This window comes from Homalodisca vitripennis, chromosome X, assembly GCF_021130785.1.
Source record: "Homalodisca vitripennis isolate AUS2020 chromosome X, UT_GWSS_2.1, whole genome shotgun sequence".
NCBI lineage: Eukaryota > Metazoa > Arthropoda > Insecta > Hemiptera > Cicadellidae > Homalodisca > Homalodisca vitripennis.
This window is the reverse complement of record NC_060215.1, coordinates 70612896-70634412: the sequence shown is the minus strand read 5'-3', so window position 1 is coordinate 70634412 and position 21517 is coordinate 70612896. Positions and strand designations below refer to the sequence as shown.

The following is a 21517-nucleotide window of genomic DNA, read 5'->3' as shown; positions in this document are numbered from 1 at the left end:
TATGGAACTGTACCTGAGACCGAGTGGACTGGGAACACAATTACTTCTCAAATTTCTTCTTCTCCAGCAGCAACGCCTCTAGTACATACTCTCCGTTGCCTGGAAAATTGCGTACTGCACTTGTTTCATCACGTAGGCATCACTTCCTCCCGCATCACTGCTTTGCATTATTGCTTTTGTGGTTCATTTCCTTATTTGAGTCACCGTTACCACTGTCGAATTTGTATTATTATATATTTATTATTGTTGCCGTTTCATAGATAGATAAGTTGTATATAATATCAATTTATTGTTATAGCTTTTTTATTAAAAATAGTTTTTAAATGTAATATTGTTTATTTTGAACGAAAAATTGGGAATTACCGTTATTGTCTGAGCTTTAGGGAAGGCTATATCACTCTTGGGGATGGAAAAATTACATATAGATTTTGCATGAAGCTTCATTTATACAGTATATATAAGGGACACAGATTTCAATGTTGCATGTCACTCCGTGTGATTTAGCTGAGCGTTCGCGAATATTTTTACTTTGGTCTTATGAGTAACAGGATGGTAATCATATGATATTTTAAGAAGTGACACTTCTATATGAGCAAAAGAAAATGTAATGATATTGACAATATTTGATTTCAGCGCACTGTTGGGCTGTACCGTATTCTCGCTAGCTTACAGAAACTTTTATTTGAACACTACTATGAAACCTAACTTACTGAACAAAAATGTAAGTGTATTATGTGGCAACAAGATGTCTTGAGAACGATATCATCTGTAGACTTTGAATTTTGTAGAAAACTTAATTTCTACATAGACAAGAATGAGTTCTGTGATGGTGCATGTCCACCATGGAAATTGGCTAAGCGCAATTGAAGCCTATCACTCAGTAAACTCACAAGATTTCTCTTTTGTTCCCACGGGATGTAAAAATTTCCTTTCTGTATGACTGTGTATTTATCTGTCCGTAGGACATCTAGAGAATAAAATGAGCTGTACTATAGATTTGAAATTTTGCGTGCAACCTCAACGTATCCTAGTACGCGACACATGGTGTGACGTACTCTTACCTTGTAGTTCTTCTCACTAGTCTATGTTATTAAAAGAATGTTTTTATTTTCGAACGGCGATTTTAGGTATCTAAAACTATTATTTTATCACACATGTGTTATTAGTTTGTGCCTTTTGTGGTTTTGAAATAAATTGGAGTGTAGGGTTCTGACTCATGGCCTTCCAAAGTTTCAACGTGATTACTAAAACACTGATGTGTTGCTTAGGCAGTCATTCTCAACTCACTAACCGACGTAATATGAGCTTATTTCTTTATCTTAGTTTATATTCTTATTTTTTATTATTTTTCCAGCATGTTATCGATTACATGTTTACAATTTTTGAAAGAGTATTGTTATGTAAATTATTCAGTGATTATTATTGTGTAAAATTTACATGCATTTTATTTGTTTACATTATTTATATGTAATATTATTTTAATTATGAATAGGTAGTTACCATGTGCCATAATATAAAAACAGGACAAAACTATAATCAAGTAAACATGTATTAAGTATATTTATTTTGCGAAGACTTAGTTTAGATATACTGTATCCACTATGCAAGAATTAATCGCCACTCAACTTAAGCTTACTGAATAACTTGCCTTACCCAATCTGTTAGATCAGCCACAGAGAAAGAGAAAACAATTACGTGTAGGAGAATTACGTGTTATTTCTTTTTACTTTTATAAAGAGACTTTATTCATCCACCTAACCTGCAAAGCCCCATGAGAAAAAAAGTTTTAGGCGTTTTTCGTTACCCCACTTGTTCCATAATAGTAAGATGGTTATGGAATGGAGACATACAATGAGACGAGATAGACCTCGGCAGAGTGCATTGCAACAGGATATCCTGACCTTCCTGGTGGTAAATCGTTTAGGCGGCGTAAAAGTTCTTTTTTGTTTCCTCGAAAACACTAGATTAAAATTAACTCGTTAAGCAATAGAATTGAAACCACTACAACTGTGTATACTGTATAATAATAAATGTCAATACAACTTAAAAAAATAAACATGAAGATGTAAGACAGAGAAACATAGTGCATTATCACTTGAGCTTCTCTTGTAACATTTTTGGATTTAAGTCATGCATATAACAATGTTTTCAAAGATACAGCATAAAAGAACTACGGAAAAATTACTTAAAATATTGATATCGTATAGTTAACATTTTGTATTGCTGCGCAACATCTCGAAACAGACTTGCAAAACTGTTAATATTCTTATAAACATGTTATAACATAGTTACAATTATTAAAAGTAAAGTTTGAAAGAAGCGGAAACAAAGTCAAGTGATTATAGCATCTGAGAAGTATGTCAAAACATCGCCTACCTGGGAGTCAGATTGCCAAGTGAGATGACTGAGCTTTTTACGCCTGAAGTGCACGGTTCGCCAAGTGAACTGTCCGTGTTTCTTTGGTCCCATGTGGTATTATTATTTAGTATTTCACATCTTTTTTATTTACAAAGACATATTTTTAATTAATTCACTGGCCAATTTAAACCCTAATAGTTTAATGTTAACACATTTAAAGAAGTTTGCTACAATTCTTATAATTCTTTAAAAGAGCCTGATATTCGTGACACGATCTTATACCAGTGAATAAATTTTATGTATTTTAAAAACTTTTATCAATGATATCAGACAATTTAATTATTTTTAGTACCAATATAAAAGTTCCATAACGGATTGCGTTATAACAAAATTAAAAGAATCTTTGTAACTTCGTGAAAATTGGCAATTAACATGTTATTGTAACTGTTTATTGTAATCTAGCGATTACCCTTCCACTTCATTAGTCAGTCATGTGAAAATGCATAGGAGGGAAAGTTCAAAATGCATCTATAATAAAATTGCCTAAAAGATTTTCTACAGCATGAAATTGGATTAGAATTAAATTCAAATTCTAAATTTTTGTTATATAACTCTATATCAAGCAATATATTCATGAACCAGTGCTGTGGGAAGTAAGAATACGAGAACATTGAATCACGTTTGAATTTAAGTTGAATCAGTTTTGAGCCTAGATGTCCTTGGATTACCTTGTGCTACGAAAACAATAAATTTAACAACCATCTTCATTCTCACTATTTTAATGTCTCATGGTGCCAGATGTAAGAATCTTTTGTTACCTATTCGGCAAACTTTTTCTGGCTAGTTCTGTCCTCGGTATAATCTTTATTACACTGATTACACTAAAACAGACTATCAGAAGCTAAAATGTGTATATTTATATATATGTGTGTGTGTGTGTGTTTTGTGTGTTCATTATTGATATGGTTTCATGAGGATTTCTTCCACTTTTGATACTGATACATTAATGTTCAAATATGTCAATAAAGACAGTGGAAGAAATCCACATGCCACTATATCAATTAATTGTGATCAAAAACATGTTTCATGCGACTCTCACAAAGGCATCATACCAGACCCTCATACGAACAAACACTTTTCCAAAGTAATACGTAAGTAGTCATGATGACTGGAGAAATCATAATCTCTTCATTTTCTCCTGTCTTATTGGGGTCTCATCCTCTCATCAGGAATTTTACCAAATCATAAAATGTAAAAAAATAATGATTTTTAGAGTCACTCCATAAGTAATAGAAGCCATAGTAATTTAGAAAAGATTTTATATATCGTATTTTCTTCACACCCAATGACAGGTTTCAAGTTCCTTCCAAGATGAACCTCTCATCATCATCTCAAATTAAACTCCGAAATATTCCTTCAAACACTGAGGTAAGGGCTTATATTTTAGAAAAGTTAATTTCTTCAACATGTTTTGTCCCAATATACATAGACAAATTCCGTACTTTATCCGATACGGGCTTTCTCTCAAACTGTGATATGGAAGGCCAAGTTCTTCCGAGTAACATGTAAATCGGTGATAATCGTTCGAAGAAATTCTTATATTCTGTATTTCGCTCCTCCAGGATATACTTAAACTCTAAAACACACGGAAAGAGGGCCGGAGTGCGAAGTAATGCGGGCACTGCAAGTGAATCGGGGCTGGGCATACCTACGTTCTGACTAATTAGGAGATGTACTAAACGTATTCAGAATTGCCCAATAACAAATAAACGTGATAATTTGGTCATATGTCTGAGTTAGCTTCACATCACAGAAAAACCAAACTGCTTATTTGTGGAAGACATTAGGGTTATAGGAGAAGATCCGATTGCCTTTCTTATTGAAATATAACGGTAAAAGTACTTTTTCGACTTAACTAAAAAGTACGTAATGCAAGTAAGACTTAATGAACTTGGTATGCTTGTGTACCGTTTAAGATAAAAATAGAGTTATAGTTAAAATCTTTAATATATGTCCATTATTGTCTCTATGAAAATAAAAAAGGCAAAATATGTGCCCGCAAAATCGATAATACAAAGATATATCCAATATTTTGAGCTATAAAGATTATAAAACGTATTAAATAAGCTATCAATTTGTAAGTATATACCTTCTTAGTGAATTTAAATATACACTTAGGCAATGAAAGATTTAAATGAAAATTATCAACCAATATATTCATAATATTTGTTAAAATATTGACATGTTTTAAAATAAAGTTTAATAGAATATCCAATCTCAGCCCTGCTAAACAGTTCTTGTGTGTTTTAAAAAGTAAACATTTTGTTTACAAAACTCTGCGTATGGAAAAATATTCCTAATAATATACTTTTAATTCTACATTAGAGTAAAAATGTAATATTATCCTCCTACTACGCATATTCTTGTATTCTCATACATTTACAAAAGTTACCGGAGCTATAGTGTTTGAAAGTTATAAAAATTAGTACAAAAGTTTCTTAATTTTCAATGAAAACAATTAAAGTCGTAGTTTAAACGAATGACGTCATGCCAAATTTGCACTGCGTATAATACTAGTTATAGTCGAATGATAAACTTATTTCAGCTTGCTTTGATAACCATAACCGTAAACTGCAAACAGGTATTTATTCTGACTGATGAGAAACTTTTATAGTCCATTGTAGTCGAGCGGACCACTAGAATAGACTGTTTCATTTCTGCGTCCTGACGCATACCACTTTACGATATCCTGTGTTGAGCCATTATGATGTTTATACGGTTTTGGCAAACCCACAATTCGTATTTCGCAGTAGCTTGACTCATACAGATGTAGTGGGTGGATTGATAACATAACGAACAAAGCAAGATATACTTTTATAGGCTTTTGTTTCCATAGAACATTAATCAACTCACTACTTTAACTGGAATTCATTGTTATGTCATAAGCATTGATAAGGCCTATTGTTTAGTTGATTGTTTTACTTATTCTCAGCAAACGGCTTTTAATAGGAAAAAGAGTATTCAACCATCGAAACTGATTATACCATACTTTTATTGTGAATTTTTACATAATTTCTGTTCATATAAATCATATTTAACCGAAAGGTGAGTGCAAAGAACTAAAAAAGGTGAAGGATATCTTATTTTACCATACGAAGCTAGGGTTAAGATGCCCTGTCTGACACCCCAGAAATCTCTCAAATTAGTGCAGAGATCTGCAGGGTTAGTACTAAAGACCTGTTAGGTAGATTTATAAAACGTTGAAATGAGTTTATGCCGATTTAAAGATATGTTTCCGTGAAGTTTAACGTATAGTTATTTACTCATACATATATATGTATAAATTTCTACTAGTCTAATTTAAGTAACTAATAGGTAAGAAGTTGAATGAATTCAAGTATACAAAGTTCATTTATTTATGTTGTTGAAATATATTTTGTTTTGTAGAATATTTCAACAATATTCTACTTGTTTCTCGATATGAATATTTTTGTTACTACATTTATATATTTCATCCGTTTTAATATTTGCTAGATTGGTTGTCACCTTTGATTATAACGGACACAAAATTCACGCTATCTTATGCCGTTGTGTATGACTTCAACTGTCAAGTGTATTCTATATGAAATAGTTCAGATGTTGGTGGTAATAGTAATTTAATTTCTTACTCGCCGCAATATAACATTTAATGCCATAGCCCTATATGAAAAATGAGCCATAGAAATAGAATAAAATCGACATTGAAACCATTGAATATTATTATTTAAATAATGTAAATCACTTATCACAGATAAGGATTAGAATACGTTATGGTAGATGTTATGGTTAATATAAATGTTCCATAATAAAGATTAAATCATTTTGAAAATGTTGAACATTTTATATATCTGCATAGTGCAAGTTGAAGCAGTAATGTTGGAACATTGGAATTGTTAAACTGTAGGCGTGGCAATGAAGTTTGTTTGCACAATATGCACGAAAGCTAGATAATGTGAGATGATTATATAATCAGGAGGTCAGGTCAGACTGCGGTCATCAGCAATAAGAGGACGAGGCTTCAAAACACCACGTGACCTTCGACCCTTGGCCGAGTCCCAGCGACCGCGGCGTGGATACCGGCTTGGTATATGCCGTTATTTTCAATAAATACGATAAATTATGGATAACACAATAACATGAAAGTTGTTTTGATATCAGTCTACGAATGTCCTACATTAACACAACAACACGTGCATAAAGAAGAGAATAAAGAATAATTTTCAAAGTTACTGGTAAGTAGATACGATAACGACATAACAATAATAATAATGCAACAGTAGCATCAGCATATTAAAGTGAAGAAACCTTAACTTCTTGATAAAATACAGATACCCATCTCGTGTTCACACATATAGCCTTATGTCGCAATCATCTCGCTGGCTCTTGAACTAACGGCCATGTGCAGAACTGGAGAGATAAATGAAAGCAGATACGATGACTGTTAAGTATGTAACGGGAAATCCTGTCTAAGAAGATAATCCACAACCTCAATTTTGTATCTGACACGGCGGAACTGGAGGGAATACACTTGCCACTACCGATACCCACTTCCTGCCTGAGAGCGCTGGCAAATATTACACAACGCAAATATTACCATACGTAGAAACGCATCGATGCAGTCTTGTTAGTCACACTGGAACTTGCCGATACTTCCATTTATCAGAGGCACATTCATATACTCGAGGTTCTTCTGAGGTTCACTATTTACGTACAGTAAAACAAGAGCTTGTTGCTTCAACACGTTGTGATTAGCTGCGTCCATTTTTAATGCTTGATTCTGTTTATCATTACCGGCAAGAAACAACTGATCAAAGAGCGGTGGTCTTCTAAAAAATGCAAGAATCGAAATGATTTATTTCGATGCCACTTTTCCCTATTTAGTCTAGGTTAGCCTAAAAACCTTGGTAAGTACGATACAATGTCTATAAAATATCATTTTGGGTATTTGTTGCGACAAAATTCACGTTACTACCTCCGAATTAGTAGGATCTAGACCAACGCAATTTTTCTCTGTAGCTTACTCCTATGCTAAACACGTTTGGTCATTATATGTATTTCAGCGTTTGCTGAAAGAAGCTTAAAACTTATTTTAATTTTCTATAATGGCTTGTAAATAAGTGTCATTTTTAATTAAAAAGACCCTCAATAAAGCTGGTTCTTAATCGATTACTACTCGGTTTGTAAAAGAATATAGTATATCAAATTGTTTTTTAAACGAAATAGAAGCTACTGTACCGGAATCCATGTGGGAGTAAAAGGACGGTAAAATTATTTTATAATCACTACTAGATTGTTGATAAGAGAAAACAAAAACGTTTTGTTGAGTTTTTGAAAAGTTTCAATAAATTCACGTTTGTAAAGCAAACCATCCCTTTACATGTATACAAGACATATATTGTAATCATTTATGTAGCTTAAAACATAAACTGCTAGGCAAAAATTTTGAATCATCGGCGTTTAATAACATCAAAAGCGGTATTTTGGTTCAGTTAATAATGTTTATATTACCCTTTGATTTGATATTGCTTTTTTATTTAATTTATACAAATTATAGTATTTTCTCGTGATAGTGACGTTTCTTTTGGTGCGCAGCTCATCAAGTGATACCAAAATAAAGAAACATTTAGTAGTTTCATAATTTGTATTACCTGTTTTATCCAAATAAACCATAAATACTTAGCTTATTCGTCCAGTTTAACTATTAAATTATTACATACCTTTAAAAGTACACACTCATAATCCATAATAATCAGGTAGACGTTAATTTTGTAAGAAATTATTCTTCTTTAAGAAAATATACTACATTAATGTTTTTGAGTATTTATGGCTACTATTGTGATGTAAAAACTTTCACCACAAATATGGGTTTAGTATAAACTTGTGTTTAGAGTTGGGATGGATTTCTATTTGATTTAAACAAACATAGTTTCGTAAGTTTTATAAGTAGGTCAACCTTACAATAATGCAAAAAGATAAACGAAGCAAACAAAACAAATACTTATCGAGTTTTACGGTAATTTTACCGCATTGTATAGTTATTGATAAGAGGTCTTGTTTATGATAAGTTACGTGAATTTCCTTTATTTGAACATATAATAGCCATAAAGACGTAGATATTAAAAACACAATCACTTTGAATGCGTTACCACATTTTGGTAAAAACGCATATGAAGACAGCTTAGTACTTTAGTCGATACTCATTCATTGCAACGACTACACTTACTTTTGTATTTTTTAGATTTTGTTAACTAAACATAACTGTTTCACATATGTATTAATCTTCCCTACCCGTGTTTAAACCTACCCGATCCATATCGTAACTTGTCATACCCGTATCTTAAACCTATCCTACCCAGAGCAAATATATTGATCTTTTGAAAAAAGAGAACTTAACTTCCTTACTCTAACTGTCTACGAGACTGCCACCCTACTCAAACACCAACCTCCATTTCCCTACCCGAGAGCAATTCCAACTGTCATAACGGGTCGTTTGATTGACCTTTACACATTGAGATCTTTAAAATGATAGAGCAATACGACAAACAATTATTTATTCCTTTTAAATATCAGTTTCCTTAATTATAGTTAAGCAAGTTATTGTTATATTTAACCGAAAACTCACAAAAATAACTGTGAAAGATATAATAAATAAGTACCCTTTTGTTATGCCTTAGAAAAAGAAATAAAGCATGTCATATTCTGCTTAATTTTGTTACAAATAAACTCTCTAGGCATCGAGAAAGGTGTTGAATAGTAAGTAAACTATTTTTTTTTTTTTTTTAAGAAATAATTGCAAAACTCTGCCAAAACGATTTATATATGGTTTTGTGGTTCTATGTGCCAACGCGAATCCTTTTCTATTGGAGGTAACTCCCTCCCTAGTAGTCACACTGCTGCTCAAAGAAAACACTGGTACTACCACAGCAGGACCTCTCAGTCTATATAGGAAAAAGATGACGTACTAAACCTTGATACAATAATGGACGATGTTACATCTGTGACCTTTACTTCTCCACATGAATGAAACACAAGAAAAGCTAAAAAGACCGACATCATAAAAATGCACCCACGTATTGTCGAAAAATAATATGTTTTAAGAAGATTTCATCTCATTAATTATAAGGGATAGGGTACCCTAACAATTAATACAACTTTAATGTAATCATTGTGATTAAAATCAAAGTTACTTTAAAATTAAATTATTAAAACTATGAAGTTCGTTTTTTTATCAATGAGGATTTGTAACGAAATTTAACAACATATGGCACATAGAAATTTCATACTCAGTTTTTAATATTTGATTCCTTTTAAATTAGTTATGGATTTTAGGTTTGACCAACAGTGTATTTAACAGTAATGAAATATATTTTATTTGAACTAATTCCACTTTTCTACACAAAATTAAGCAGTTTTTATCCTAAAGTAATCATTTTGATATTTAGCTCATTCTTAAAGAAATAAATTCAAATAAAAATTATAATAATTACGTTTGTTGTGATACTACCTTTTCATGACAAAGTTTTCAAAATAAAAATATTCAATCTGTAGTGCGATATACAGAAACACACACACACACACACACACACACACACACACACACACACACACACACACACACACACACACAAACTTGATAGTTTATTGTCTAGAAGAATATTTACTCATGTAACTGTGTGAAACTTATACAATATGGTGAGTAGTACTAATAACGCATTCAAGTAATTACGCAAGTATGGCGTTATATAGCCATAACACGCGAGGTTTAAGTGAATTACGTTCGAGCGTAGCGCGTTCTAAAACCCATATTATGGTGTATAACAGAGCGGTTGTGTTCATTATTCTATCAATGACTGTATATAGAGGAGGAGACAAAAGCTATATTGGCAATAAAAGTACTGATGTCACCATTCTAGGTCAACCACATTTGCAAGCAGTTGATCAGCTGATTTACCTATTGTGTACGTGTGTACCTAGTTATGAACACGTGGTAGTTTTGAAAGTATGTCACAAGGCCATTAAAATAGTCATAGATAAAAAAGAGAGCATAACGATAAAAAAGTTAAGAATCAAGTTATAAAACCTAAATTTACGTTATAACTTAACCTTACTGGAAAACAAGTTGAATTTCCATTATTTAGCAACTTCAAACTGGGAGAAACCGACAGGTACAAAGTTTATAACATAATTTTTAGTAAAGTTTTAAAGTTTGTTTACAATGGTTTAGGTGTGTAGTGTAAAATCAGCCAAATAAATTAGATTGCGAATTTACTTGCTTACTGTACAGCATACAAATACTATATAAATTCATAAGCTTGAATATTGCTGACAAAAACACAGATGTAACATAAATATATGTTTTAAAATTGTTTTTACATTTAGTAATGTTGATTTTAAACTTATGAGACAAAATAATGTCTTAATTAAAAAACTACAAATAACTTACGAATAAATGGTAAAATTTAAAATATTATGTCATAAGTTATGTTTAAAGACACTTAATTGCTATGTCTCTAATACATGTGTATGTATGTATAAAAAACGAATATAGAGTTGCAATTACGATGGACATGTTTTAAAAGTACACAATGCACTATCTTATTCGTATTCTATTGACTACATTGTCAGCAAACATTTGGCATATTCTCCTCAGCATGAAAAGTTAATAAGTGTTAGCATAGTAATCTTGTGGTTAGCATTTCATTATATCATAATACAGTGCATCAGCTCGTAAGGACTCGGATTATTTCGGAACAATTCGTGTCTGTACCAAGCACGCTTTCTGTTGATTATTGATTAATATTTGAAAGGAATCCTAACCTCTGATGTACATGCGTTGTCTCAAGTTCTATAAACTGACATTACAGCCAATGGAGGAAATAACACGCTGTAGAAATCACATCGAACGATACTTTAAAATAATAATACTCTAAATTGTAATCTCAAAACATTTTTTGGGTTACTTGCGTTTAATTTATTATGTATGAATTGAATTTTAGATAACCTAGCATCATATGTAGGTAGTGAGCGTATTATGTATATTAAAATAACGTGATAAGTTTTACATGGTGAAAATTGAAAAGCATTAAATCAAAATTGGACCTAAAACTCTTGTAGTATGGCCTTTGGCCCTTTTAGAGGTATAGTCGAGAATGAGTCGATTATAAGATTTTAATTAAGATTTTCAAAATTGGGTTTATGAAAACTTAAATTTTAAGAACGTAGTCTATGTGCAAGCGTTTAATTTAATATTTAATTAAAGCAGAACTACCAAAGTTTTAAAAATATTAGTTTTCTTTACTACATTATTACGGTTGGGTCTGCCTTTAATTCGACAGCCTGTCGGCTAGATCCGCCGCTTATAACCAGATTTTTTTTAGGAAGGGGGGAAGAGGGGGAGTAAAAAACAAAGGCGTGCGTGCCGTGAGACTTTTCGTTCTTGGTAAGAAAAATAAGTTCACGTAACAAGATTTATAGACCACTTCTTCGTGTGATTTCGGAAGTGTTAAGAGGATCCTCTTTAGGCTCAAACTTGCAAGGACTCTATGAATAAATCACGGTTTGTAACTAATAATTAAGTAATTATGTTTAGTTATAATGTATTAGTTATACAGATAATACTAGTATTTAGTGTCTTTCGAAGTTAATAAAATAAATTGTATCTAGTTTTATAAATACGTTTCACATGCAATGTTTTAGTTCGGTCTTTGCCTGGACAAAATTATTTGTAGTTTTAAATAATTAAACATGAATTTAAATTTTAATATAAGAGTTTTAATTTGATTTGTTTCAGATTTATTAATATTAGAAGTGAAGTTAAATTTGATTTTATTGATCGTATTTTGAGAACTTGGATTTCATTTTACAAATTTTGAATAAATTTATTTTTATATTTTACAACGAAACAGGATAAAATGGATATAATTAATTGTTATTGCAAATTAAAAAATAATTTTCAGCAACTGTGAATTTTAATTCAGAATGAAATTCAGTCTCTTTCGTCCCTGTTGAAATTATCCTATTAATTTTAATATGAAAATCAAAATTGACATCTCAGCTCTATTGATTCGGGGGACTATAGTCCATGAAGTAGTTCAGTTAGCTGACAAAAACATTTAGACACCTTTTGATATACAATATTATAATGTGCTAACTAGGCCAGTAAGCATTGAAAAAGTAGAGTATAAGTTTGTCTTTCAACAAAACTAGAACAATAATAAGCCCAGTAGTAAACTGGCACGATTCCAGCACAAGTAACTGTAATTTAAACAATAAATAAACCATTTAATTTTGGACCATAGGTCAATCGATAGACGGACTTAACTTAAACTAGGTCTATTGGAAAGCTAAAATAGTACAGCTTAGCGAGGATAAATCTTCTTTCACTCCTAAAGAACTCATTAAAGGTTATTTCGGTAATATAGAAGTATGTAACCTATCAAGGACATTCAGGGTCTTCGTCAAGGAGAAATATTACTTAATTTGTTTGTGTTTTTTACTGCTATCTCGTCAAACAAATGTTGTCAGTGTTCATCTCTCCCTCAATGTCAAGGTGGTAATACTGGACTCTCCAACAAACCTCAAGGTCTCTTAGCCTGGACGCATTTACTCGCCAAACATGTTTGCCCTGTTCCGACCATACGCAACATATCCTCAGCAGGAGTGAATTTTGGCAATTAAACCTTTTTACACTATCATAAAACCTATTCTATACTTTTGTGAAAATATCACTTTAGTTAAAAAAATGTTTAAGTATTATTTTTAAAAAACAATTGTTTACAAAAAATTAAATTGAAATGCCTTTAATTACAAATAATTATCAGTACAGTTACTGTTTTTCAGAACAACTCGAATAATCAATAGCCTTAAATTAATACTAAATAAAAATATGATAACAAATTCTTAAGTAGTTAATTGGTTATAACTAGCTGCTCAAGAAAAACCCATGTTGTAAAACCCCTATTAAGTCTTACATAATAATAAACTAACAAATTATCTAAGTTAACTGTCAACAACTAAAGAGTCTTTAAATATACATTCTTGGAAAATAACATTTTGTTGGACGTTTTTCTAGTTTTGAATATTTTTTCATGTAATAAAAGACATATGTAATACAAAATTGAAAATTCACACCAATTGAATTAAATAAATAAATATAATTTCTTTATGAATCGTGGTTCTAAAAGCTTACTTCCCTAAGTCGATACGCAATTTTAGTAACCTCCGACGATATTGTTATAATTACAAATTGTGTACTTTAAGCCCTATTTAATATGACATACTATATGTTAATTCAAATATAAACATCATGTTTATGTTATGATTTTAGGTGACAAAGAGAATGGATGAATGGAAAAAAACGTTTTTAGTTCTTAAAAAGTTACAAAACGCACAACATGGACGATTCGCTTAGTTTGTATGTCTAAACGAACTTTGGACTTTGCCAATTGTCACTGATTATGTTTTCCCTTTTTTAGTACCATTTAACAACCGGTCCCACTAATTAAGAGCAGATTGTATTATTTAAATTCTGTTTAGTACAGTTGACCCGTCCGTGCTCCGAAAACATTACGTATGGAAAATTACGTACCATTTCATTTGTGTACTGTGTATGAATAATTTCTTTATGGTCTCCGTTATTTATTACTTTTATAAAAATGACAAAAATATCGAGCTACCGAGCATCTTTTTTACAATTTAACTTCTTTATACTATAAATTTGAAATTTATTTATTTATTTGCTGTACCCCACACGATATCTATACAAAGTATTAAAAATCAATATTTAACCATCGCATCACAGATGAATATAAATGAATGATTACTATAATAATGACATTGTTATAAAATAGGCTCTGTTTTCTGAATTCTACTTTTCACACGCAACGTTGTTCTGGGCCTTAAAATAATAACGTGTCATATTATTTTATTTTATATCAGTATGTCGTGTACTATTTCCTTTTAAGGTTTTCCCAGATACACAGGATTTTAAACAAATATTTATAACTTTTGATTGATTTTAGAACATCGACTTTTTGACTCCCATCGTTTTATAAAGAGTTCAAATTACTCCAAAATAAGGAGAAACTGTTTCTTTACGGAATTTATTATTTAAAACTAACTTATTTAAACACTTTTACCGTATATCTTTTAATTAGACTGTAATACCCCACCCGCAATGGCATGCATATCAAAATCTGAATTAATTCAGTTCCGGTGCCATGGGTTAGCTAGCGAGTATAATGGAGGCCTGAGTATGACATTTTTGTCAGGAGAAATAGTCATTCACAAAGATAAATCTTTATTTACCGGTGTAATAAGCAATAGTGGCCAAGCGCTTCACAACTACTGCTCAGCATTTGTCTAGAGTTGTGAATTGCTCGAAAACCACTACACGGGTTTTCTACTCATTTTACTCTACCATGGACAGTATTGATATGTTCGTGCTGTAAAATTATTTCCTTCAAAATTAAACGAAAAAATTAAAATATTGTACATCTACGAACAACATAAACATTACTATGATATATCCAATGTTTTCTAGATGAAAAACGTTAATGGATACAAAATATAATCACTCAAGTCCTTAGTCTTATAATACCACATATTACAGTAAAAGGTGATATTACTTACTATAATTATGTGTAGCAATTAAGCTATCGAAAAAGCTTGACTGGATTATACATAAGAAATTTAAATATCAAAAATGTATTTTACTCACACATGTTCTTATTTTCTAGTAGGTTTAGAGTAATTTGGAAGATGTGAATATATAAAATAACATTATCAACTAAATAATACAATGTGCCTAGAAACTAAAGTTTACCGATTTAGCTTTCAAAGGGAAATAAAAATTTGATTTCAATAGTTATTTACCATCGATGTTAGTACCTAATGGAAATAAATATTTGAATTCCAATCTTAAACGAAATATAATTTTATTTGTGTAAATTTGCACAATGATGTGTGTTTTACTGTCGGCCACACAGCAGATTATAGCACTGAAATCATACTTCCAAAATCGACACATATTACTTTGTCTTCCGTGATGAGGCACGGGATCCTACAGAAAGGTGTGCAGTTACAATATGTGGGGTCGGATAACGTTGTGACTATTTCGCTCCTGGATGGCCCTTTCTCAAACATCATGAACTACTACTGGCCAGTGGTTACACTGGTACAAAACTGTATTCCAAGTCAATGTTACTAACATTGGATAAACTTCAATCCTCTCGCATGTTGCTTTTAATAAACTACGCTGTTTTTTTGTGTAGCATGCATGCTAATGCAAAATACATTCTTTATTTTGCCTGTCTGAATTGAACTCAAGATGGTATTCATTGAAATATGATGTTTCTGAATTAATATGGTTGTTTCTTCAGTATGTTTGAGATTTTAATGAGAATTAAGGGTTTTATTGGTTATATGACGTTGATCTTGAATTTTTCTAAAGAAATTGAGTTCTAGTTCCAGATAACATGAGACTAATTCAAGGACATAAGATTTATTATCCTTAGAAAAGGCCCTAGGTCCTCAATTCAGGCAAAGGTGAGGAAATAATTCCTTTATATCCCTCAGTGCATGTATTTAGTATCCCTTATTCAGAGGCGTTATTATGAATAAGTAGTGTAATATTTATATGATAGATGTGTTATTGTTACATTCCCAACTGAATGAGAAATAAAACAAAATACTTAAACCAGTAGCATCCATCTAAGTAGATGATTAAAAGGATCCAACCATAAAATTGTATTTTTTTAAAAACATGTATAATCTATTTATATTTAAAAATCATGCGCTGCATCAAATTTATTCTTCTATTCTGGTACTGGGGTTACTCCTTTTACCTATAATCTTAGCTGGGATACTATGTTTTCCTCAGTGTCCGCATACCAATGGAGTAGACCTAACTCCCAGGTCCCCATACTGTTTCCTGAACATGTACGATAAGAAACAAATATGGGAGCTACACACACGTATCCATGTCGTTATTAATATGTCATCTCAGGATTCGGTGACATCCTTTTGTCATCAATATCACGGAATTTGCCCTCCGGATTTTTTTTCTTCAGGGGCTAGTGTAAGTAAAAAAAGAAACACTTCTTTATTGAGGCGAAATTAGGACCATATGGTCCTTTCTTATATTTAACCTCTTAAAAAATGAGAATTTGGAATATGGTCCTGTTAAGTACGGATCCTTAAACAGACTCCCGCACGGCACTGTGATTAAAATAGTTGTATCACAGCAGAGACGTTGCAGTAAGCAATAAGAAACCTTAAAGGTAGACTGAAATATGCCCCTATACTTACATTACCACACCACCACAATACTAAGGACCTGATATCCAGGTATTAATTATTTGATTTCTCTTAGTTCTTTAGGTTATTCAGCCGTTATCATAATTATCTTTTGAGTATTGTGGGTATTCAGCGTCAAGACATTACTCAATCACAATCACTGTCTTGAAATATTAGTCTTCTCTGTGGGGAGCCATCTTAAGGCAGTAGATGCCGAAATGTTTTCATTCAGCGTGAATAGGAGTACTTAGAGTCATGCCGAAATGTTTTCATCCAGCGTGAATAGGAGTACTTACAGTCATTTAGAGAACGGCATCATAAAAGATAAATGTAATTTTCTTCAATTTGTGTCAATAACAGTGTATTATTGGATATGGTCTAACAAAGCGAAGCCCACTGCTATTCAAGCAGCGAAGTATGTCAATCTGCCTGCGAATTTGTAAACACAACATGTCATGCATTTTCTGTATGATATTCGCCAAAAGGAAGCCAAGCTCTAGGCAATGAGCATTGAATTAAACGTGACCAAAGGAAGCAAAGCCCTACTAGGGTGGGAGCAGAAACAATCAAGCAACTAGTTTGGGCTTCTTATTATTCGACGGATCTTAGCACACCTTAGGACTCACTACCACAGGTCCAAGGTCTAGACCATGTAATCAGCCATAGAAGACTGGTAAACACATTATTTGAATTGTGAGAGGCTTGAGATTAGAAAAACCCTATTTGGAACCTGACAGCCAATTGTTGAATTTGACGTCATCATTGAGCACAAACTCTTGGATCTCGTACAGGGGTAGTCAGACCCCAGTAGTAGGTAGGCAGTAAGTCTCAACAACAGTTTTCTGGAAGCTTTGTTATTGAAGAGTTCTTTTCATGCACCACGATTGGCAAATTTATTCTTCAGCTTATGCCACAACCCTGACTTTATACTAATGAGGTTTGAGTAAATCTGCGTCGGCATGGGAATTATAACACATTGGTCTAACTAGGGTACGTATTAGTGAATGACACGTGACGTGGTGATTCTATAGGTTATCCTAATATCAGGATTTTATTTTAAATAACTGTGGCCAAAGGTGGGGTCGCGTCGCCTTTGCTCTTGGGTCAGTCCATTACGTGATTCACAGAGCGTATACAAGTTGCTATATCTGTAGAACAAAAAACCTGCACATATTATCTGACATATTTATATTTAGAAATGTATCAAAGCATAGCTTACGTACATACAGGAACTGGCACGTCGCGTCGTTAGATATAAATCCTAATATGTTGTACATTTTTAGATTCATAGCTCCAATATCCAGTAACTGTGAAGTTCTCACTAATCATCAGCTTTTTATAACGTTAAAACTAAAACATATAAGTAGTAACCCAATATAATAACAAAAAACAAAATGCCAACAAAACAACTATTCTTCAAAAGAATCATCAACAGATTATATTTATTACATTAGTATGACAAGTGTACAATCCTCTATTGAGTTTTAGTAAGTCCTAGTAAAAAATAACTGTGTACACATTAACAAAAAACGTATTAGTAAATACTAAAATGTGATATAAACAAGAATAAACAAAATTCGATAACATCAACATACAATATTGAACCAACAATTAACCTAGCATAAATAGATATTGAAGAAAGCTTAACAAATTACTAAAACTCTAACATCCGAGTGAGATCTTTGTAGAAATCACATTATAGACAGTTTAAGATTATTTCAGGCATTTAGTTTCTCCAATATGACATTTAAGTCAAAGTTTATACTGTCCACAAGCCACATCTTGCATCCACAGACTCTCCCGGCTGGGTATTTGTTTTAAATATACACATACGTTACATATTTAAAACAAAAATTTATCTAAAGGCTAAGTAAACGTGAAAATAAATGAACTAAATACAATAAATAAATGAAAATGATACTACTAAACGTTTGGGAAAGCACATATTCCTGGACGGGTACCATTTCATATTCCCATACATAACGATACTGAGCCCTTCATCTTCTAGGTCCGGTACTGGATATCTAAAACTCCAGAACCATGTACCTAATTCACGCACTGTATTGTTTTTACTTAATATTGAAACGTGTAGATCATGTAGGACATCAGTTTATAAACGAATGTACCTAAAATAAACAATGCTTGTTGCTCTGTATTGTTGATATATTTGAAGATATATTTAGTTGTAGTTAACATATTTGAAAGTGGTGTACTGCGCAATCAACAATATTTTGCCAAATAAAGTAAAAATCATTTGATTAGTAATAAACATAATATATAGTGGCAGTCGACATTAATATTGCCAACTTTGTTGTAAATCCAATACTTTTCTAATAGTTGTAATATTTTACCGATTACATCAATTACAAAATAAGTATCCAAATGTAGTTGTAAATTTTGCAAATTATCCAGCAACACTGTTGTAATCTGAAATATACCCTGCAGCCAAAAATAAACCCACCGCCATGCAAAAGGAACGTTTGTGTGTTATGTATATATTGCTATTCTTTGGTATTGCCATCGAATTGGCACTTGACATGAAGTACGTTTAAATCTTGGTAAACAGTGGCCCACAATGTAAATATACTTTTCCTTGTGAGTAAAACTTTGAAACTTATTTTTGAAACTTAAATTTGAAAAATCTACATCATATTAATTTTTCTTTGAACCACCTTTCTTTTTAATATGCGCAGTTAAAACATTCAAATCATAGAGAACCAAAGACAATAGTATATGGTACAACAATCAAGGGACTGACCACTTTATTAAAATGCAAGGAACACAATTTTTAAGTATGAGATGTACGAGTATAAAACGACTTATGAGTTGTGATACAGTTTTAAATTCTCGGAACTGAATCAAATAAAACTTAGTTATAGTTATACTTAGTTAGTTATAAATGTTTAATTCAATTGGTGTTAATTGTCATTGCGACTTGTAAAAAACAAGCAATAAAAGATTTGAAAAGAAAACTGTCAAAGAATAAGGATTATACATATTTTGCTACTTTTTGCAAAGATGCCCAAACACTTTCTTTAGTTGTTTATACACACATTTTTCAAAGAAATCATAGGAAAAAAGAGAATACATTCGCTCTCTATGGATATCTTTATTTTACTATAATGTAAATGATATTTTGTTTTGTTTTGTGAAGGAAAGAATTTAGTGACACTTCCGGAAAGTTATTTTCTTGTTTAAACCTTCATTAATGACAGTGATGTTTTCGTAATCTACTCCTTAATGGATTGAAGAACGATAAAACAGAAAGTGAAAATATCAAGTACTTACCCGAGCACGAGAAATATTCGAGGAAAGAAAACACAAGTCAACCTAAAAAAACGCGGAGAGGACGCACCGACTGCCTACGGCCTCGGTGACGGTCGGGCAGGTACTGAGAACTGAGAAGGCCTCGGCTCGGCACTGGCACTGGCACTAGTCCGCTCCGCTCCCCGCTCGCTGGAGCGTTTCGCGTGCGGCTCCCCACCTCCCACTCCATCGCGGTGCCTAATTTTCGTTCCCCCCACAATATTATTGATGGGCTTACTCTGGCGCGCAGCTTGCTGAGGTGCTCGGCCTGTTCTGCTCCGCTCACAATGTTCACAATGCGCTATTTCTACCTGCCACGGCATCAACATGCATTATTCAATACCTACCTACCTATCTCACTCTTGCCGTTATCTCTGCTAGTGATCCGTGCGTTGATTTAGGATCATTTTACTCTTCGGACCCTACAGGAAGCAAGTGAACGCCAACATTCTGAAACACTTAAAGTCTTCGAATTAAACTTTTAATAAACTATTATTAATCTTGAAACTATTTTGATTTCTTTATAAATTACAACTTATTAACACATCCATCCTGACTATGTTTGAGTAATAATTTTTAAAATTGGGCCATCCTAACTATAGAATTTTTAAAAGCAATGTATTATTTGTAGATACCTGAAGGAGAGAAGTGTTAATACAAAGCGAGGAAGCAAGGGTAACGGCACTGTTTGTATCCAGCTTGCCACTCGATTACCCGAGGGTGGAAACAGATTGTTTACAGATTGAAGTGGTATCATTACAATTTCCTCTCAATCGTGTTATCCATTTTATTGTCCAAGTAAAAAAAACTAATTTTATTTTTCTGTTAACCTCAAAAACTTTGGAGGTTTTTTAAAATGGGCAAACACCAAAGTAAAGTTCCCATAGTAAATTGCAAGGTTGACAAAGGAATATGAACTTTTATGTTATTAGTAATTATTACAAATATTTGAGTTATGTTGACGCAATCCTTTTTTGATTAAATTAGTGTTTTAAGTACTTATTTTATCACAGCCTTTTAAGTTGCCTTCCCTGAAAATAACAAAAACAGGAAAAAGTTTGTTTTTAATATTTCTGCACAATTCTTAGGCATTGAAACTAACGACATATTTAAATTAAGATCACGGAAAAATGCAGAATATAAGTAATAATTAATGTAAATAACATAACAATTTGTAACTTTATCCTCCATACTTCTTCCAAAAAGTGCCTATTACTCGGGTAAGGACCAAAACATATTCTTCTTTAAATAGTCTTCAGGAGCATTTGCTTGAAAGCCATTTGTGGCAAAACTACCTCGAGTATCAATATCGTACACTTTAAAGCGTCTAACGTAGTAGAGATAATTATGCGAGATGCCTCATTTTAAAGATATAATATATACCCATCTAAACATTTTGTTTGTATTTCTAGTAAATTTATACTTTTTATACGTTCAAATGATGAATTAAAAATAGGTGTGAGTTTGTTTCTGAATAACTAAAACATAGTACGACTAAAACCCGTTTGCGTGAATATTA

General features: G+C 32.2%; 1 protein-coding gene across 1 annotated transcript in view; it reads right to left on the bottom strand.

The window, feature by feature from the left end:
• Positions 1–20132, bottom strand: part of LOC124369166 (calcium/calmodulin-dependent protein kinase kinase 2) — a 191778-nt gene extending 171646 nt beyond the window's left edge. The window contains exon 1 of the mRNA XM_046826961.1: positions 19981–20132. The gene's annotated coding sequence lies outside the window, so the exon portion shown is untranslated. The remainder of the gene's footprint in view (positions 1–19980) is intronic.
• Between the last annotated feature and the right edge of the window lie 1385 nt (positions 20133–21517).